We start from the raw sequence: 23,098 nt of genomic DNA on the forward strand, positions 1-23,098 counted from the left end.
TCACCTTCCTGAAGCTTCTCTTCTCTCTCTTCCTGAAGCTCTCTCTTATCACAAGAATTGTTGAGAAAAGCATGACATTTTTACCGTAGTTAGTTTATACCATAAGGTTTATTTTCAGATGTGGAGGGAAGTCAGATTTGACCCCTGAGGCCCGGGAGAGGTCAAATTCAAGATGGCTGCCAGTCCACCATGTATAATGTTCAAACATGCTTAATTTTGGAAGTTTGGGAAGGAGCGCTTCCTGGGCTCAAAAAACATCTGTCAGAGATGCTCTTTGGTTAGGAAAACATGTAGAGATATCAAAAAAGGCTCAAAGGCACTCTCTTAAAATATAAAATATCTTTATTGAGGTGGTATGGTCATGATGGACCTAAACAAAACTCTGATGCAGAGAGTATCCAAGTTCTCTCCAAAGGATTGTCTTTCGCCCATACCTACTCGGGCAAAGGAATTTGATACAAAGATTGACCTGTTCCGCTTCTACAGGAATTTATTTTTAAGAGCATGGTACAAGCAAGATCCTATAGCTTCTACAAGCTCTATGGACTCAGGTCAGTCTGCCTATCCTAACCCTGGATCACAGTTTAAACCTAAATCCACCTTTTGTGCCTTGATTCAAAATGCGGCATTAAATACATTTGCAAACAAAGTGAATTTTGATGTTGAAAACTTATTCAAGAACAAAAGGGCACCAAAACATTGTAACCTTTCACGTGAAGAAAAAAGTGCCCTGGAAGCATCATGTCTGTCATATGTCTATGTCAAAGAGGCTCATCGTCAACTAAATAACACTGAGTTTTACCAACCTCTGACATATAACCCAGTCCCTGAGTCTCTCAAACTAGAACTTAAAGAGGTGCTCACAGAGGCAACAGAATGACGTGCGACCTGAGGGAGTTGATAGTAAATCTGGCTTCTTCACTGAAAAATTTAAATTGAAATGAAATTGATATTTAACTCACATTTTAACCATATGCATGTTAATTATAAGATAATTAAACAGAACAGGAGCTGACATGGATGATGGAGCTCTCCAGCTGTGAGGGAAGATGATACTGGATTTATGTACAGAAGTGGTCTGAGCCACAGTCTCATAGTGAGCATGTCCTCTTGCTCTAAGTAGGTGGTTCGATCCCTGTCAGGTAAATAAACCAGTATGGTGGCGATGTCTGCCTCTGATCTCCTTCTGTAACAACAATCACACACATTTTAACAATGGATTTACTGTATGTCCACATATAGAATATTACATAAAGGGACACAAATACTGATGGTGCAGTTAATATAGGACAAGGTCATGGACCATCTTTTTCCCACATTCTTCAAGGGTACAAATGGCGGCGTCTCTGCCGTATATGGCGGCTGCCAATGACAGCAGAGACAGACTTAGCAAGGCGTTTAGCCCACTTTTTGGGAATCCCCAGTTATTGGAACCCTCTTACGACCAGCCTGTGTATGTCCTGGGCTGGCAAATGTGAACACAAGTATCTGTACCCTATCTCTGAGATGGTATTGAGGAGAGGTTGGTACTTAATGACCTTGGTCATGAAGGCTTCCTCTAGGCTAGGGTCAGATGTGCAGGCTACCTCCAGAACAAACACCTCACAGTTAGGTTTGTATATTTTCACTGAGGTTGGAAAATGGTCAGATATGTCCTTTACTATCAAGTCCACTATTCTCTCATGATGTGCTATGTACATTCTTCTGTATAAGCGTAACAGCCATTCAAGGTGTCACACACACACACACACACACACACACACACACACACACACACACACACACACACACACACACACACACAGTTATCCTACAGTATATCAACCACAGGATGACATTTGTCTTATTATTCTCATTCTTGTTTCATCTCTGCACTATTTCTTACTCGTCGTCTATGAGGGCAAACTCAGTGTCCTTCGAGTTTAAATAAAGGTTATTGAATTGAATTGAATTGAATTGACAGATTTGAGTGAGAGTTACTGTCATAGCAGTACTAGCAGAGTAACCATGTTGCAGTAAAGCTAGCAGAGTAACGGTATTGTAGTAAAGCTAGCAGAGTAACTGTTGTAGTAAAGCTAGCAGAGTAACTGCTGTAGCAGCAGAGTAACTGTGTTGTAGTAAAGTTAGCAGAGTAACTGTTGTATTAAAGTTAGCAGAGTAGCTGTTTTGTAGTAAAGCTAGCAGAGTAACTGTGTTGTAGTAAAGTTAGCAGAGTAACTGTTTTGTAGTAAAGTTAGCAGAGTAACTGTGTTGTAGTAAAGCTAGAAGAGTAACTGTTGTAGTAAAGTTAGCAGAGTAACTGTTTTGTAGTAAAGTTAGCAGAGTAACTGTGTTGTAGTAAAGTTAGCAGAGTAACTGTGTTGCAGTAAAGCTAGCAGAGTAATTGTGTTGTACTGTAGTAAACCTGGCAGAGTAACTGCTGTAGCAGCAGATTAACTCAGTTGTAGCAGTGCTACGCTTAAGATAAACTCACAGCATTTGTAGAGTGTGGTGAGCCTGGCAATGTCGTTCTTGCTCATCTCTTTGGCCTGGCCAAAAGACACATTGCTGTTGGGGATGGGCACCATGGTAGGCTGGTTGTTCTTGGAGAACGCAAACCTGGAGACACAGAGGCAGAGGCAGAGTGTTACCTGGGGTGGGGGTGAGCGGTAGTCCTCCTAACAGAGAGTATGCCTGGTCCTAGGAAGAGGACTTTCAGTGACAGAATCGTTTCGTAAACAGTCTAAAAGTTTAGTGCGCCACCTGTCTTTCTCAAACAGACTGAGGTCTAGGCTAGTGTACTACCTGTGATTGTGTACTACCTGTGATAGACAAATGAAGGAGTGGTACTACTGACCTGTGGTATTGCATGACAGAGTTGTAGTCGTAGGGAGTGCCCTGATTCAGGGTGCTTTTCTTCCTGAAGTTGTGTTCCATCCCTAACAGATAGAGGAGAAGAGGTGACCAATACAGTGGATCATGCTACATTATTAATCTTTTATTTATACATTGTAGTTTATTGAGACCTGGGTCTCATTTCCTGTGAAAACAAGCAACCGAATATGAAAACAAGCAACAGTATACAGTTTATACAGTAGTAGAGACATACAATAAAAACCGCCATGAAACAATATACATTTTTAACACCATAAAAAAAATAAAGCAAAAAACAAAGCATGACATGGGAGATAAACACAGCTACATTTTACACACTGTATTAGCCAGTGAACTTCCACAGGTTTGCTAAAAGGGTTGCTCAATGTGTAATGGTGGACATTTGGAGCCAGACATTTATGATGAGGTAATTCTACATGAACCTGAATGTTGCCCCTCAGACCACCATACAAATATATTTTTGGTCTAGTGATAGAGACTGTGGTTTGACCCCCTTGGGGCACTCACCAGACTGAACATTCTGCAGCATCACCTTGATGTGGTTGTCTCTGTCGGAGCGGGTCTGTTCATGGTTGAAGCCCAGGGCATGCAGCAGCTCGTGCTGGACCGTGCCATGGTACAGCCACGGCGGGCCAAGGACAATACCTGCTTACGTCCACGACGGCCAATAGATGAGAAGCACCTGCAGCACATGGATGGAGTGAGATAGAGGGAGAAGAGAGAGAGAGAGAGAGAGAGAGAGAGAGAGAGAGTGTGTGTGTGTATGTGTGTGTGTGTGAGAGAGAGAGAGAGAGAGAGGTGAAATGGATTTGTAAATGTTTTTATAGTTTACTGTGAGAAATGAATGCTTAGGCTTGAAGTGAGTTGAGACATGCAGGAGACCAAGGCTCTGACAGTGTCAAGTTTCTTGAGTCTGTATGGGTTCGGCCATCTATAACGCCTTGCTGCTCGCAATGTTGTTGTTTTATCTGTTCTGTGTCGTTTTAATCTTGTCTCGTGTTGTATTGCCATTTTAATTTATTACTGTAAAGCACTCTGTGCATCCGTGCTGTGAAGAGTGCTATATAAATAAAGCTTACTTACTTACTTACTTTATTTTAGCAGGCTACGTCTTAGGAGAAGAGCGTGTACCCGTCCTTGGACTCAATGCTTATGTAGTCCCTGTCACCGCTGCGTTTGGGTCTGAAGCGGATGCAGGAGAAGGAGGAGAAGGAGTCCAGACCACGCTGGATGATGGACTTCTCTCTGGAGGCTGAGGGATGAGCAGGGAGGTGGAGGAAGGGGGAATGTGGGACAAAGGAGGAGAAGTGAGGAGCATGGACGAAACAGTAAGAGGAGGAACCTCACATATCTCGCCAAGAAATAGGAGAAAGGGAACAGGACATAAAGGCTAGAGACTAGGGCTAGCTACCCTGTCCCCTAGCCCCTACACTGAGAGTACACTTGGCAGTGTACTTACAGAAGTGACTGGCAATGGAGATGGGAACATAGACCTTTCCGTCGGTCGATTTTTTCCACATGCAGCCACGGGAAGTACAGGGGTCAGCATTCCTCTCAGCCTCAGAGTCCACAACGATGTCACCTTCCACTAGGATAGGGTCATCAAGGTCAAAGGCTAGAGGGGAGGACATCAAGAGTTGAGGGGATAATAAAGAGGCATTTTCACATTACTCGTCAGTCCACATCTTTAAATAGTTTTCATTTAAATTTAATGTAAACCTCTGAGTGTTGTATTTTGAGTGTTTTGTGAGTAGACACAATTCTTATCTTGTGTCGCAAACATGTTGGAAACACAAGTTTTGAGTTAGTTTTCTTTGTTGTTCTCCACCTTGGGAGGGGGGTTTATTAAAACTGTCTATGTCCATCCGTTCATGCGTCCGTCACACAAGATGTATCAGAGCCCACCACTAGGGGTGCTAGGCTAGCCACAGTTAATTTTTCCCATTGCAAAAGCTGCTTTGTATATAAAAAGCTATATTTTCTGTCTCAGTAAAAGTACAGCCATTGTACTCAGGTACTTGAGACAAATGCAGTACTAGAATCTTTGAGAAGCTAACTGATTAGGTTTCAAAAAGCTATTTACTTACTTAGACGCAGTTATACAGTATGTGGTAGTTAAGTCCCAGTTAACCAAAATCAGAGATTTGCTTGAAAACACATTCTATGTGTTAGTGATGCATTGCTGATAACATGTAAAAATGGGATGAACCATGTGTAGTACTGAATTGTGAAGTTAGACCAGTTTTGTGTTTTTGACCAGTTTTGATTTCTGGATTTTCTGGGCGGGCTTAAAATGGTACTTGTTGACGTAGAGCGGGGTTCTTAGCATATCCCCGCCCTAACACTATATAAAGCTAGAACGGATTTGAATCTTCGGTTCTCCTGCTCAATCTTGAGTCTAGAATTAGCTAGTTTTAACCAGCAGTCTAGAATTAGCTAGTTTTTCTTAGTTAGCAATGCCTATGCATAAAACTAAACGAAAATGCATCCTTCCTGGATGCCAGCAGGAATGGGATGATAAGGTCTCCTTCTTTCACTCCCGAGTAAAGCTGAAATGAGAAGCGAATGGTTAGCATTTTTGAAGAGCCATGGTGTTACAGAGTCTGTCACCGCTAGCGTCCGCCTCTGCAGCAAACATTTCACTCCCGAAAGCTTCTGCAATTATAATATGAGGCTTTTGGGTTTCACGGACTCACGACTGGTCCTGGTGAATTCGGCGGAGCCAACCATCTCCCTCCCCGGCCTCCATTCTCCTCCTGTCAACCATCTCCCTCCCCGGCCTCCATTCTCCTCCTGTCAACCATTTCCCTCCCCGGCCTCCATTCTCCTCCTGTCAACCATCTCCCTCCCCGGCCTCCATTCTCCTCCTGTCAACCATCTCCCTCCCCGGCCTCCATTCTCCTCCTGTCAACCATCTCCCTCCCCGGCCTCCATTCTCCTCCTGTCAACCATCTCCCTCCCCGGCCTCCATTCTCCTCCTGTCGCATCAACCTTTGGTGCCGACACCGCTGCCTTGTGTGCTTATAGCTAATTAACGTTATAACGATAGCTAGGTAACGTAAGCAATAGGAAAATACACTGCTACGTTAATATACAAAATCTGTGTCTTGACATTTATGTGGTAATGTCAGCTATGATGAATTATATGTAATCTTAGGAGGAATTATAGCTAACATTAGCTATGTATTTTGTTGCAGATGGGAGTGTGTATATAACCTTAGTCTAGCTAACATAGCTAGCAGCACCGACCAGGCGACCACCCACCAAATAACGTTACGGATGATATATTATGACTATAAGCGTTAACTATACAGAAACTGCCTGCCATATTTGTGGCACCTGATGTGCGTATGGGTTCACCGGTAATGGTTACAGACAGTATATTTCTCCAGCGGGAGACCGGGAGGCGGGAGCGAGGGGGATGGTTAGGTAGACCAGCTGCAGCTGGAGAAAGACGCACCCTCTCCCAGTGAAGCGGTGCTCGGCGGCTACTGGCTGAACATTCCAGTTCTGTTGGATATGAGAGGGAAAGTTGAAGCCGAGTGCTCGTTATTCTCACACATAACATTGCCAACGAGAGTCTGTCCCGATTATCAACTCCGGTAGTGTACGCTTCTTCGCGCTATCAGCGCTGTTCAAGCCAGTGACTAAAAGGTACATTTTAAACAACTTTTTCCATTGATCCCAAGGGACGACAGGATCGCCTGGGAGGGATAGGAATGGGTCCGGAGGTGGCAGGGAGAAAATAGGGACAGACTCATACATTCCTCGTTGCCTGTTTTTGCATCTAAGGGCAGTAACACTGGCGCGTTGGTATAGAGTAGCTACAGTTTTATCTGTGTTGTTTGTCAGGAGGTAGGTTAGGAGGAAGCATCTGTGCGTTTGACTCATTAGACAAGTGTAATTTCAACTCCTCTCTGTTTTCACAAAGCTGTGCCTTCCTACCACAAAAGAGACGGCGTGCCAGTGTGACAATATGCAGATCAGAGAACGGTTCTATTTGACAGGTTCTTCCCTCCACACCCCCTCCCCACGCAATTGGGTGTGGCTTCGGTGCCTTCAGCAGACACGCCCCCACAGTCTCAGACCAGAGAATGCTGCTGATTTTTAACCGATTTTGAAGCCTTATTTTATATACTTAGCGACATTTTTAATAACTTAGATTTGACTGGCTGGTTAATGACATGTTTTCCTGTGGTGTATGAAGCTCATAACAAAAATTTGAACTGGGTTAACCTGGACTTTAAGTTTCACATTCTTTAATTTAAATGCTCTGTTGTAAAGCACTTTGAGCTGAATTTATCTGTATGAAAGGTGTTATATAAATAACGTCTAATTGTTATTATAACCTTGTTCTCAAACACATGTTTTCTCCATCTGGATGTAATTTAATTATTACGAACACCTATATCTAGGCCTACAGTAGCCTATCTATCTCAGTAACTGACGTTGGGTCAAGACGTGGTGGCTGTTAGGTCAAATGCGCAAAATAACAGTATTGTAAATATATTTGTTAGTAAAGATGTGGTGAACGTGGGGGTTTTGCGTTTTGTTTCTGGAACGCATTCAACTGGTAGGCTACTCGTAAACCCCGGAAGTAAATTTGAAGACGGGGCACCAGCTAATGTAGCCAAGTCTGAGCGCAGTAGGCTATGGCTTCAGCACGATACAAAGAAAAAATAAGCTTGATCGACTTGTGGATCCATACAAAATTGACATAGTCGCCATGAGTAAAGATCACTCATTGCCAATCATATCCGGACATTAACTATCTTGTGCATAGATAGCGGCAGGTTAGACAGTGAGTGCGTTCACATGCACAATATACACCATATTTTGTTATTTGAATGATCTTGAATATATTTATATTCAAGATCATTCAAATAAGAAAATATCGTGTATGTTTTTATTTATTTATACCGGCCGCTAGCCGTTCCATGAACGGCTATAGGGAATGCGCAGTTTCGCGCTGGCTACAGCCTATTATATGCACAGTTTCGCGCTACGTAGGCTATTATAAATAAGTATTATTCATTGGGGGAGCTTGGACTCGCTGGGGACTGGTGGAGAGACACAGAGCCTCCCCAGACACGACATCCTCCAGTTGGCTGAAGAGCTGCGCGCTCTCAACCACCACATCAGACCAGTCTGCCTGACAGCAGCGGGCACCACCTACCACCTATCTACCAGGCTAGCACAGGTAAACCTAGCACCTACCTACCAGGCTAGCACGGGTAAACCTACCACCTACCTACCAGGCTGGCACAGGTAAACCTAGCACCTACCTACCAGGCTAGCACAGGTAAACCTACCACCTACCTACCAGGCTAGCACAGGTAAACCTAGCACCTACCTGGCAGGCTAGCACAGGTAAACCTACCACCTACCTACCAGGCTAGCACAGGTAAACCTAGCACCTACCTACCAGGCTGACACAGGTAAACCTACCACCTACCTACCAGTCTAGCACAGGTAAACCTACCACCTACCTACCAGGCTAGCACAGGTAAACCTAGCACCTACCTACCAGGCTGACACAGGTAAACCTACCACCTACCTACCAGTCTAGCACAGGTAAACCTAGCACCTACCTACCAGTCTAGCACAGGTAAACCTAGCACCTACCTACCAGGCTAGCACAGGTAAACCTAGCACCTACCTACCAGGCTAGCACAGGTAAACCTAGCACCTACCTACCAGGCTGACACAGGTAAACCTACCACCTACCTACCAGGCTAGCACAGGTAAACCTACCACCTATCTACCAGGCTAGCACAGTTAAACCAAGCACCTACCTTCCAGGCTAGCACAGGTAAACCTAGCACCTACCTACCAGGCTGGCACAGGTAAACATATCACCTACCTACCAGGTTTGGACAGGTAAGGTTCTGCTCACTGATTGGCTAACATCTTCAGACATGAACTATGATGGTCCTTATGCTGATATTGATCAATTATCAACACAATCATAGCCTTTTATACCCACTAACCCCAGATTACTTGGGTATTGGAGGGTTTTGCAGGGAATCACACATCCAGGAAAAAGCACACGAGTCACAAGAGACAAAAAAGCCCTCTACCTCCCTCTTGTGACTATAGTTGTAAATAACCTTCTGTTTCATAATATTTCCAACAAGTCACTACGTTATCTTCCTACTGTGACATCTCTTCATCTCTGTTGAATATATATTACCATAACACACCTCTACTGGCTCATGAGTCTGCCCATCACACCAGTTATACAACTACCTACTCAGTCTGGCTCAGCTTCTGTGATGTAACTATTTTACCAAGCTGAAGGTAAATTCTCATTAAAATATGACTTACAAAAATTACTCTGCTTCACAGCAGAACTGTAGTTTAACAACTTACAAATAATTGCTTCCTTCTCTGATCCCAAGGTTGATGAAAGGAACAACTGCTGATCACCTGGAATAGTGGATGACATGTTAGAGATCATTAGTGGTCAGTGGTCGAGGAGCCTATCCTGGCAGAGGTACTTCCATCCTCAGCCATCAGCCTTGAGGTTGAGTACATATGTGTCACTGAGTAGACAGCTGGACTTGTCAGGTACAGTATGATCATTGGCAGTAATATAAAAACATGTAAATGCATAATGATTAATAAGCCACACGTGTATGATGGTTTGGTTTCTTTCAGATACATTAACTAAGAGGGGCAGGTGGATAAGCAGTAACAAAAAGGTGTATAACCAGTTCTTGGACATGGTTCCAATGAGTGATGGGAAGGATGACACTGTTGCTACTGCTATCAGAGATGTCATTTACAGGAAACAGTTAGGATTAGAAACTCTATTGACTTTAAACAGACGGAGCAGCAGTGTAATTCCCTCAGGTTTAGTGAATTAGATTAGTGGCTCCTTTCTGGTACTCTTATTTTGACAATGAAGGGCCTTTTAACTTTGTACCAGTTTTACATGCACTTTGACAGGAAGTCTGCCATCTTAGTTCTTCAGCCGCGTGTGAATGTTTACACAGAAACAATCTGCTGCAATATTTCTTCTGTTTATTCCTTTGACAGCATCATCTGTGAGTATTTGTTTTGAGCATAACTTTGAAATATTTGATCTGTATTTTTGGATATTAGCTAATTGTTAGCATATTTGTATTCCTTGTTAACTATAGCCTTCCTGAAATTATATGGGCTGTAAGGAGTTTCTACAGTATGTTAATATTTATTTTACAGTACTCATTGTTAATTTTGTTAGTTTCACTCTGATTCATATTGTCTATGAGAGTGTGGTCCAATAAAACACCGGTATTAATTTTAATGGAGTTTAGCTTGCTGCTGAATCTTATACCTACGTGCAGCACAAGAAGAGCAGTACAAGCACTAATGCAGGTAGGATGATTTTACTCTCCATGTGAGTGTGTTTCTGAGCAAGAAATATATAATATATGAATTTCCTGTTTGACATTTATTTTCTAATTTAAACAGAATGTAATGGTGTTGCCAAGCAATTATCAGACAGTACTTCAGGATTGGGCAAATTAGACTTAAGTCAGCAGCTGCCACCTTGCATGTCTGTGATTTGAAAATAAAGGTACGATGTACAGTTGCCTGATAGATAATACCTTACAGTTGGTATTTCCTGTCTATTCATTATTAAATAATGAGTCTATTGTAACATTTAAAGGAAGTAAAGGACACAAGGTGGCTGTCACAGCATGGAGCCACTGAAGCCCTGCAGAAGAACCTGACTCACAGCATGGAGCCATTGAAGCCCTGCAGAAGAACCTGACTCACAGCATGGAACCATTGAAGCCCTGCAGAAGAACCTGACTCACAGCATGGAACCATTGAAGCCCTACAGAAGAACCTGACTCACAGCATGGAGCCATTGAAGCCCTGCAGTCTTGCCAACATTGACTGAGGTGAAAAGATGCCCACTGGACAAATGGCTATACACATTCTGTGGGAAATACTGGACAGATTTGTAGCAACTGTTTATCTACAAGCTGACTTATTTCTGCATCTTGCTTGCCTGTCCTGAATGTTTCAGAGGGCAGATGATAACATTTTTCTAATCAAGGAGCAGCTGTTCATAGCTCTGTCTGCATCACTACACTGAGGTGACATTTTGGTTGTACTGTCTGATCACAACACTGAGTTCTAATTTTTAACTCATCCATCCATCCTTCCTTCCTTCCATCCCATTCATTCCATTCATTGTCTGCACCTGTATAATTATTGTATCTGAGGCTTCACATGTTTGGTGATGGGACCTCAGTGGGTGAGAACAGACATGCTGAATAGACATAAAGATTTAGGCATGGGCAGCATCTTTCCAGGCTAGCACAGGTAAACCTAGCACCTACCTACCAGGCTAGCACAGGTAAACCTAGCACCTACCTACCAGGCTAGCACAGGTAAACCTAGCACCTACCTACCAGGCTAGCACAGGTAAACCTACCACCTACCTACCAGGCTAGCACAGGTAAACCTAGCACCTACCTACCAGGCTAGCACAGGTAAACCTAGCACCTAGCTACCAGGCTAGCACAGGTAAACCTACCACCTACCTACCAGGCTAGCACAGGTAAACCTACCACCTACCTACCAGGTTTGGACAGGTAAGGTTCTGCTCACTGATTGGCTTACATCTTCAGACATGAACTATGATGGTCCTTATGCTGATATTGATCAATTATCAACACAATTATAGCCTTTTATACCCACTAACCCCAGATCACTTGGGTATTGGAGGGGTTTGCAGGGAATCCCGGAAAATCCAGGAACACATCCAGGAAAAAGCACAAGAGTCACAAGAGACAAAAAAGCCCTCTACCTCCCTCTTGTGGTTATAGCTGTAAATAACCTTCTGTTTAATAATTATATTTCCAACAAGTCACTACGTTATCTTCCTACTGTGACATCTCTTCATCTCTGTTGAATATATATTACCATAACACACCTCTACTGGCTCATGAGTCTGCCCATCACACCAGTTATCCCAACTACCTACTTAGTCTGGCTCAGCTTCTAGGATGTGACTATTTTACCAAGCTGAAGGTAAATTCTCATTAAAATATGACTTACACACATAACTCTGCTTCACAGCAGAACTGTAGTTTAACAACTTACAAATAATTGCTTCCGTCTCTGATTCCAAGGTTGATGAAAGGAACAACTGCTGATCACCTGGAATAGTGAATGACATGTTAGAGATCATTAGTGGTCAGTGGTCGAGGAGCCTATCCTGGCAGAGGTACTTCCATCCTCAGCCATCAGCCTTGAGGTTGAGTACATATGTGTCACTGAGTAGACAGCTGGACCATGGTAAATCATGGTCATTGGCAGTAATATAAAAACAAGTAAATGCATAATGATTAATAAGCCACACGTGTATGATGGTTTGGTTTCTTTCAGATACATTAACTAAGAGGGGCAGGTGGATAAGCAGTAACAAAAAGCTGTATAACCAGTTCTTGGACATGGTTCCAGTGAGTGATGGGAAGGATGACACTGTTGCTACTGCTATCAGAGATGTCATTCACAGGAAACATTTAGGATTAGAATCTCTATTGACTTTAAACAGACGGAGCAGCAGTGTAATTCCCTCAGGTTTAGTGAATTAGATTAGTGGCTCCTTTCTGGTACTCTTATTTTGACAATGAAGGGCCTCTTAATTTTGTACCAGTTTTACATGTACTTTGACAGGAAGTCCGCCATCTTAGTTCTTCAGCCACATGTGTGATTGTTTACACAGAAACAATATGCTGCAATATTTCTTCTGTTTATTCCTTTGACAGCATCATCTGTGAGTATTTGTTTTGAGCATAACTTTGAACTATTTGATCTGTATTTTTGGATATTAGCTAATTGTTAGCATATTTGTATTCCTTGTTAACTATAGCCTTCCTGAAACTATATGGGCAGTAAGGAGTTTCTACAGTATGTTAATATTTATTTTACAGTACTCTTTGTTCATTTTGTTAGTTTCACTCTGATTCATATTGTCTATGAGAGTGTGGTCCAATAAAACACCAATATTAATTTGAATGGAGTTTAGCTTGCTGCTGAATTGTATACCTACGTGCATGCACAAGAAGAGCAGTACAAGCAGCAATGCAGGTAGGATGATTTTACTCTCCATGTGAGTGTGCTTCTAACCAAGAAATATATCATATATGAATTTCCTGTTTGACATTTATTTTCTCATTTAAACAGAATGTTTAAATGGTGTTGCCAAGCAATTATCAGACAGTACTTCAGGAATAGGGCAAATTAGACTTAAATCAGCAGCTGCCACCTTGCATGTCTGTGATTTGAAAATAAAGGTACGATGTACAGTAACCTGATACATAATACCTTACAGTTGGTATTTCCTGTATATTCATTATTAAATAATGAGTCTATTGTAACATTTAAAGGAAGTAAAGGACACAAGGTGGCTGTCACAGCATGGAGCCATTGAAGCCCTGCAGAAGAACCTGACTCACAGCATGGATCCATTGAAGCCCTGCAGAAGAACCTGACTCACAGCATGGAGCCATTGAAGCCCTGCAGAAGAACCTGACTCACAGCATGGAACCATTGAAGCCCTGCAGAAGAACCTGACTCACAGCATGGAACCATTGAAGCCCTGCAGAAGAACCTGGCTGTCACAGCATGGAGCCATTGAAGCCCTACAGTCTTGCCAACATTGACCATTGAACATTGGCCTCTCCTGGCAGAGGTACTTCCTGGAACCCATAGACATCACCAGATGCCTGGTTTTGTCCCTGGTGATGCTCTGGCAGGCCTGTACTGCAACTGTCTTCAGGTACTGCTTGTTATTTGGGCAGTTTCCCTTCAGTTTTGTGTTCAGCAAGTGCAACGCATGCTCAATAGTATTCAGGTCAGGTGATTGACTTGGCCATTGCAGAACATTCCATGTCTTTGCCTTGAAAAACTATTTGGTTGCTTTCACAGTATGCTTCAGGTCATTGTCCATCTGCACTGTGAAGCGCCGTCCAATGAGCTCAAGCTTTTGGATGAATATGAGCAGATACTCTTGCCCACAACACTTCATGCTGTAACCAGGTAACTGGAAATTGTATTGACTTCACCTTTTGAAGTGTGTCTGTGTATTAGGGAGACTCACAGAGGACATCCCTGCTAACATCCATGTTCTCTCCACAGTGGAGGAGTGATGATGTAATTTGACAGGATAGAGGTGGTCAACAAGCTGGTCCCTACAGCAGGTAAGACCCTCTGAACTACACTACTCATGACCTCTCTCTCCCAGAAGTAATGGACAATAATGTTCTATGCAGCAGGTGATGATATTCCAACCTTAACTTCTGTCTCTCTTCTCAGTTGTGGACATAGTGAAGAACTACTTAGCAGATTATGATGCAGTGTGCACACTCTACGGGAGGTCTACATGAGCTATTGGGTTATAATACACACTGTGTGATGCTGAGGCATTGCTAGGAAAGGCAAGGCAAGTTTATTTGTCTAGCACATTTCAGCAACAAGGCAATTCAAAGTGCTTTACATGAGACATTAAAAGCATCAAGACAAAGTGCAACACATAAAAGGTCATATAAAACAAAATGCAAAAAAGGAAACTCTTTTCTTTATCACATACAGAAACCTCTCTGTGCTGTGCTATTCTTCATCATCATCGGGTCGTCCACAGATGGGCCTCCTATCTTTGTCTCCAGTTATCCCGGTCCTGTTAGGTGCCAACAATGTATCCTTTCCCACTTTTATGTAGCCAGTCCATGTGTCTCTCCTGTCTCTCTACCTCAGCTGATCAGCTTCCTCAGGTCCTCAGGGTGCCACTCAACAAAGACGTAAGGGTGACACTCTTTCTTTCTTTCTTTCTTTCTTTCTTTCTTTCTTTCTTTCTTTCTTTCTTTCTTTCTTTCTTTCTTTCTTTCTTTCTTTCTTCCTTCCTTCCTTCCTTTCTTTCTTTCTTTCTTTCTTTCTTTCTTTCTTTCTTTCTTTCTCATTCTAACTTTGTGTGTGTGTGTGTGTGTGTGTGTGTGTGTGTGTCTGTCTGCCTGCCTGCCTGCCTGCCTGCCTGCACAGGTGGTCTGACTGTTTGGATGGTGAAGCAGAGACAGTGATGCAGTTACAGTACGCAGCGAGCTCAGTGAGAAGGAGATGAAGCTGACAGACATCCTGATAGGCGCTCAGCTCTGCCCACCAGCTGGACCAGCATCACACACACCCCCACCCCCAGCCCCGGACGGTCCCAGCCCACCCCTGGCTCCGGACTGTTCCATCCCAGCCCTGCCCCCGGCCCGTCCCAGAACACCCCTGGCCCCGGACTGTACCAGCACAGCCCCGCCCCCGGCCCCGGACTGTTCCATCACAGCCTCAATGCCAGAGGTCTATTTCTGACACACTGCATGGACAGGTTAGAGCACACATACACACACTTTGACATCCTGTCTGCAATAATGATCTTCTGCCACCCAGCTCTCTCTCCCCCCTGCTCCCAGGCTATAGCTCCCGCTGTGGTGATTATCTGCGACCCTAACCCCTGCTATGGATGGGAACAGCACCCACTGCCAGGATATAGATCAGGTACCAGTTATGGTCCCTCATCCCCGGATAATAGTTATTGATTAGGGTGATAACCTGTCTATCTATACATCATTCCTTCTTCCTCATTTTGCTTTGCTGTATGCTATGATTTCTATCACATTTTTCTCTTTATTTTTGTACGTGATCTCACCTCATTTCAAGTGAACGTTGACTGTAGATTCTTATAAAGGGGAAAATTATACAAAAAGGTTGAATTAACTCTCCCTTTGTTTCTTTCCCTCTTTCAATCTCTCTGCCTCTGTCAGTGTGCTCTGGTCTGGATGTGTTTCCATCTTGCAGGGTCTGTGAACACAGCCAAGGGGTTCAGCTGTGAGTCATGTCCAACTGAATACTGTGTCATTTATTTAATGTCAATGTAATTTTCTTTATATAGCACCATTCATACAAATTAAAGTAGCACATAGTGTTTTCCATAAAAAATACTCACAATACTCACAACTTTCCCTCAGTGGTGTGGGAGTGGACCAGACTCCAGAACCTGACTTCTAACTGGCTCCAACGCTCTGTTTCAGGACAACTATAGCACATGAGACCAGTGGGCTGTGGGGAACACTGTTATGAACACACGCCAAATTCTCCCATACATAGGAGTTGTATTTCACTGGCAACGTGGCCAGTGATGTCACAAACTAGTTTATTTTGAAGACATTGTGATTCTTTATCACATATGTGGTGTCTTCAAGGATTTTGTTGGACATGTCTTCAAACGGGTACTTTTGAAAGTTTCACCTTCAGTAATCGCACACACACATTATACCTTGGAAGTGCTGTTTATCTCAAGGAGGAGCTGCCTGAACCTGCCATCACAAAGACACCTCCAACTCTACCTTATGTGATGAGAGATGGCCTTGTCTGAGCAAAGTGTATAGGAGTTGTGGGGGATTTGTTTTTGAGTGGAGAAAGGGGGTGGGGGTTATGAATTAAGGTAAAGGGTAATGATTGTGAAAAATTATATTTGGTGCCTTGTTTTATATCAATGGCTGTAGTACATTTTTGACTATGATGGTCAAATATTAGTAATTGGATTAGATTAACTATTTCTATTATTTATTTGTCAGTATTGCAAAGTGAATGAAATGTGTTCTGGTCTGGAGCACAAGAAAAGCTAAAATAATGGGGGACTTAGGCAGAAAAAAACATTTCCACAATGTAAAAAAAAAAGCACATTTCATGTAGCCTTACATTAAATTATATATGGATGTCTCCACAACTATTAACTAAGGAATATAAGTCAAATCCATGCTTGACAAACATGACAATTCTTTATGACAACTATTTTCCACCGCTAATGCTGTCCGTCGCTGATGAAGACGGACATGAGCACTTTATCGGTCCCCATGGTGCGTCCCCTGCATGCTGCCTACTGTCTGCTCTTGGCTGCCCTTAGAGGAAGGATGGCAGAATGGGTGAAGAGCAGAGAACTTCATCAGTGGACACGCCTGTCTCTCTGTGTGTGTTTCAACATTGATGCGCCATCACTGGGTGCTGTGTGCAACAACTGTCTGACAATAAAAGTTTTGTTTTTTTGGTGTTTTTTTTAATTTCCCTTTTATCAGTGTGAAGAATACCCTACTAACACAATCAGGTTGCAGCAATGTTGCAGAAACGTGCAATTTAGACTTTTGTATGGTCCACTCAATGTCAAGTTAAACGTGCATGCAACGCAAACGCGGTATCTGCACACAAGTTGCTGCAACGTGCAGGTCCAACGTGTCTGCAACGTGCCTGCAATGTGTACACAACGTTGTGATTTCCGCGATGATTTCGATGTATATTGCTGCAACGGTGTATACACGTTTATATATTACTTTGCTACGTTGCTGCAACGTGGTCTACACTTCCGTTGGCTACATTTATAATTTGCATTACAAAACAAATCAGCTCCTTGCACAAGCTCCACTACTTCCTGAAACTCTACAGGCATATTTCTTTACCGTCCTATACTATTGGATAGCAATAGCGATGAATCCGGTGTGCAGCACACCTGATCAATCACTTCCATCCACTAGTATAGGACAGGAAAGAAATACGCCTGTAGAGTGTCAGGAAGTAGTGGAGCTTGTGCAAGGAGCCTATTAATGTCATAGTCAATGCAGCAAGCAAAATTATGGTACAAAAGTTATGACACAACACCATTCAGTCAAGAACAATTTATTTTATTAAAAAAGTACACAATGTCTGGCCTGCAACATGATAAACAAGTTTAAAAACAAAAAGGATTTAAAAAAAAAAAAATACAAAAAGTTATTTACAAAAAAAAAGGCAGGCTGTGCTCAGATAGGCTGGGGGGGGGGGGGGGGGGGGGCTGTGCTCAGATGGGCTGCGGGTGGGCGTCAGATGGGCTGGGGGGCAGCTAGGAAGGGAAGTCTTCCTCATCAGAATGCTGGGCTGTGCTCAGATGGACTGTTCTTGGATGGGCTGTGCTCAGGCGGACTTCTGCAGATACCTAAAGACACAATGAAATGGCCGTAAATACACAACGCACATACATGCACAAAAAAGTGGTACACAATCTTTGGAACCATGCAGTGTCACTGGGTAGGAGAAACCAAAAAAAAAGACATCACTTACCCTTCTGCATTTAGTAGGGGCATGTTTCAATGTCTCCTGCAGCTGGGCGGCCACCTACGCCATCATAGCCTTTGGCATGGAGACCATCACTGCACCTTTAAGTTATCAAGAAAGGTAATGGTTTCAATTCACATCGGTCATGGAACAAAGACGATGTATTAAAAAATATTCAAAATATGAACCATTTCTTACGTGTTAGAACATTGAAGAGTGTCATACTCTTCAGTGGCTTCTTCCCCTTCTTCCCGTGCACACTGTAGGCGCTCCACACCGCATGTGTGGCTACAGCTGACAGCACCCGCCGGACTGTGTCCGCCAAGTCTCTGCCACCAATGGCACCTAGGTATTGTGTCTGCAAAACAAAGACAGTCATTTACTGTACCCTTACCTGCACTGCAAAAATAAGACAAAGTTCCGCCCTGCAGACACTCACCATCTTCCTCTGATGTTCCCGGTCCTTCAACCTGGCCTCACAGACTTGCAGCTCCTCGTCCGTTTGGGCAGGGTTCAGTACATCCAGCACTTCTCCCTGGGCTCCAGACTCCACAGGCCGCGTGCTCTGGGCCAGTTCCCTCACAGTCCGTGCAAGCTCACGGAGTTGCTCCTGCATCTCTGAGAACTGCTGATGTACAGACCTCTGGAAATCTAGATAAACACAGATGTGGCTATAAGTACATTGACATAAAACTAAATGAAACTCAAAATATATCCCTGCATGCAACATGAAGTAGTCCCATACCAGCATCTGCAGAGCAGCATCGATTAGGTAGAGGGGTACATGGAGTCAATGGTGCTGGAGCCGTTTTATTGGGCGACGGCATCACAGACCTAACTGAAAAACAAAAGGGATAAAGGAAAGGGATTAGCAGGAAACTGTATGGTGTTGGCAGCATGCTTTGGCTTCTGGCATTTGAAGGAAAATAAATTAAGACATTAACAGGTAGACATCAAAACACCACAGCAGTACATGCCACTCTTACCTGGTCTGGCTGGGGTGCTATACATGAAGCCTGGGCTCGCATGGTTTTCGCTCACAGGGGATGAGCTCGGAAAATCTGCAAGATGAGTAAATGGTATTCAATCTAAAAAAGCCAATCACAGAGCTAACTGAAAACCTAAAGGGATTAGCAGGAAACTTTATGGTGTTGGCTTTGGCTTCTGGCATTTGGAGGGAAACTAAATAAAGACAAGACAGGTAGACACCACAGCAGTACATGCCACTCTTACCTGGTCTGGCTGGGGTGCTGTATGATCTGGCTGGGGTGCTATACATGGGGCCTGGGCCCCGCTCGCCAACATGGGACAAGCTTGGAAAATCTGCAAGATAAATAAAATGGTATTCAAAATAAATAAAAAATAGTCCAACTATCAGTGTGCAGTAGGCATAGACATTTCATTTCAACACAAACATGCATACCTGGATTGTACAGCACACGTGGATTGTACTGGACCGCTGGCAGAGGCCTTTAAACTCCGGCACCTGGCACCTGTATCTAGTGGAATATCAGTAAATTAGCTCAGATTACTCGATTTCAAAAGTACTACTCTTTTGGGACTGTTGAATGCACTTTAGTATATTACCTTCGTCACTGGAGTGATAGCGTGTGTTGCGCCGTCTCTTTCGAACGTCTTGGCACTCGTCCATTGACGACTGCTGCTCAAAGACTTTTGCCATGAGCCTGGCACCTTCGTAATGATCTGTGTGCATAAAGTACCATAATCAATACATTTCAGCCATCCTTTTTTCCTCAGAATAATGAGTCATGATCTTCCCCCCACCCCCATCAGTATTTTTTAATAGCTTAAAATGCAAACAGTACCAGTTGTGGACTTTGGGAAAACCCGGACTCTGTGGAGCGCCCAGCCAGGGTTAGGTTCCACACAGCTCTTTATCCGTTGGCTGACTCATTCATTGGCCAGGAACACATCTGCAACTTTGAGTGAAACCATTAGTAGCCGCTTCCCTGTACAATTGAAAAGTAGCACACCAAACACACAAACATGTTCTTACCCCATCCTTTTTGGAGAGCCAGGATACTGGGACAACCGACAGTGTCCTCCCCCAGAAACTCCACACTGCAATAGTCTGCCCAATAAACAAAAAAATATTAAGTTTATAAACACACAAGGACCCTATGGGAAAGTAGGCAGAGGGGAAGAAGCGACTAAAACAACAATTCAACAAGTCATTACAGCCGATAAGTAATTAGTGACACGCCACTATTCTATTCTTTTTTTTTGATTCTCTGCCGGCCCAGGACAGATGCGGTCAATGGCGGTCAATCATCAATCAATCGTGTGGGAAACATGAAGCTAGTTTAGGCATTAGCCACTGCAGTGCACAGAATAAATGTATAAGGCCTGTGAATCACGCGTTACTACTCGCAGTTTTAACAGGAACGCCTGTTTTTGACTCGAACTCCAACAATACACACCGATACTACTAATGTGGCAAACAAAGCTGCCTCCATCTTTGTTTCGAGCTAACGTTATTGTCCATGGTAACCCGCTTACCTCGTGGGTGGCATTGTTCTCAGTCTCTCACTTTCCAGACAAATGGAAAATATATAAAGCATTATCTTGGCTTCGCCTTCACTGTTGCCTATGTAAAATTAGCCTAAGATTCGTGATGGCCTTAGAAAGCCTGACACGAGCGAGCTCCCAATGTGACTCTCAAATTCAGCAGAGTCAAACAAACACATATTCACATTTCCCTCAGTCCAGCGGCCATTTTAGATTGCGTGGTAGGGTGGTAGCGTGCTAGCTAGCATTAGCTAACGTTAGCTAGCTATCATTAGGCTTCCAATTCCTGAACTTAGTTTAGCGTGCAGGTTATGAGTTACTTCTGTTTACTTAAATTATTACCGGTAAGTAAACAAATAAATTGCTAAACCAACAGTCAAATCAATGTAATTTGATGAGGAAAAAAACCCTGAGGTAACTGGTATAACTTACCAGAGATGAAGTGCGCACCACACTGTGGTGTTGGTCCCCAATCTGTTCTCTTTATGGCTTTAAACCACAGCTTTCGGCGGTTCCTCTGAAAAGGGGGACATCTCGAGGGGATGCTGAAGAATCTGAGGCCATCATCTTGTCCTTTTCTGTTTGTACAGTTCACAGCAGCTTTGAGGCATAATTAGCTACATGAAACGAGTAGCTAGCGAGTTCGTTCCTCGTTCGCTCGTTCCTTTTTACCGAGAGGCTGCGTGCTCGCTCTGCTGTGACGTAGGCGGCGAACCCATCTATAGAGAGGGAAAGTGATCTCATCGCCCCCTAGTGGAAGTGTTCCTAATGCCGAGAGAATGAATGGGATTTCTCATAGACACGTCTTTTGAAAAATGATATCTTGGTCGACACCGAAAAGTTAGACTTTTTTTTAATTAATGAACAAGCATTCAATTTATAACAAACAGGGAAATATACAATCAATAACATTTCTAAGATGCGTTATTAACCTCAACATACAGTACAATATGAAGGATATAAGCGAAAATTAAAAAAAAATAAAAAAGACAGGAGCAGTTTGGCAAAGAATCCTGCCTACTTTAACTGTGAACCAGCAAGCAGTGACGTCACGGGATAGCCCGATAGCAATCCTAATGCTAGCCTAATAGGACTTTAATCCAACGTCACTGCAACGTTTATTTAATGACGTTGCAGGGACCCATATTGCAAATGTTTCTGCAACGTTGCAGAAAAGTCTAATTAGACTTAGGAGGGTAAAGTTATTTTCGACCTTAGATGGACGTTGTCACAACATCTCCTGATGGTAACGTTGCAACTTACCTAAGTACAACTTATGTGCAACGTTGCTGCAACCCACTGTGTTAGTAGGGTATAAAGGCATGACAACTTTTTGAATAACATTGTGCAGTCCATACTGCATATGGGCAAGGCACCTTGACATTACAACTAACACTAACCCATGGCTGTTTGGCTAAAACAATATCAAAAGCAAGTCAGTATGTTTCTCATGTTATGCTTTATGAGTAAAGTGATCAGAAATACAGTGACATATTGTTTAAACAATGCTTTATCAAAATAAAAATGCTACATCTCTTGCAGGGAAGGACATGTGCTTATAGTATTTGCAATATCTTTGCAGACATATGAACATTAAATTAACTTTAATCAGTCTAAAAAATATCTAGTTCAGTATCTTCTGATAATAATGGTCAATAAACTGACTGAAATCATGATATTTTGACCAAAAAATGAAAAACACATGGCTACTTAACATACAATTTTACCTCAGAGCTTTTCCTCAATCATGTTCATGATAAATTGCACTCCAGTATGTCTCACCCTGATCACTGGAGATGGCCCCCAGAGTCAGTCCTCCTCCTCAGGCATTCCCAGAGGTGTGAGACCACCACAAACAGCTCACTTCTGCTCAGGTCCAATGTTTTCTTGGAGCTCTTCTTGCTAAATGAGTAACTGTCAGGTGAACAAGACCTTCTCAGACCAGTTACTCCACATCGCTTTGGCCTGGGTGCAATGATAACACCAACTCTAGCAAGAGGATGAAAAGAAGCACTCCTGTACCTGTAGCAGGGATAGTCATCTTCTTCCCTCTCATCTCCAGTCACGGTTGCACTCCCAGAATTCCCTTTTTGGCATAAACCCCGCCCACTAACCCTAACCCTAACCCACTTAGGGAGGAGTTTGAATATGATAATATAATACCGCACTGCTTTCTGGGTATTCACCATAATCAAAATTTGTACCTTTATAAAACAATGAGGAAATGAGATGGAAGGCTGAAACCAATGCCAAATGAACATTTAGTTTGGGATACATATTTTTGGAAGATAATATTACATTTTTTAATTTTTTCACCATGGGTGTGTTTGCTGTTCAGTTTAATTGGGTCCCCTAGTGGTTTACAGCAGAGTCAAGGCCCGACGATGCTCGAATCCGTATTGAGTATCCTAGGGCCTTCACGTCTGTCGGTGAGTTTCTTTGAACAGTGTAGGAGCCGAATTCAGGGGTTTATGTGGCATGCCCGCAAAACTTCTCAGGGAATACCGCACTGTCTTAGACTCTCATACGGGACTTAACCTTCAGCCGGTAGAAGCTTGTGGGGTGG

The 23,098-nt window shown here is 43.2% G+C and overlaps 1 pseudogene across 1 annotated transcript; it reads right to left on the reverse strand.

Moving 5' to 3' along the window:
* Window positions 1–1,279: 1,279 nt before the first annotated feature.
* Window positions 1,280–22,588, reverse strand: LOC311308534 (hatching enzyme 1.2-like; annotated as a pseudogene). The gene is made up of 7 exons: window positions 22,555–22,588; window positions 4,334–4,489; window positions 4,006–4,126; window positions 3,382–3,556; window positions 2,837–2,918; window positions 2,474–2,598; window positions 1,280–1,362 (listed from the first exon to the last, which is right to left on the reverse strand). The product of its transcript is annotated as a hatching enzyme 1.2-like (transcript).
* Window positions 22,589–23,098: the final 510 nt, after the last annotated feature.

Source organism: Borostomias antarcticus, assembly GCF_949987555.1.
Source record: "Borostomias antarcticus genome assembly, chromosome: 4".
NCBI lineage: Eukaryota > Metazoa > Chordata > Actinopteri > Stomiiformes > Stomiidae > Borostomias > Borostomias antarcticus.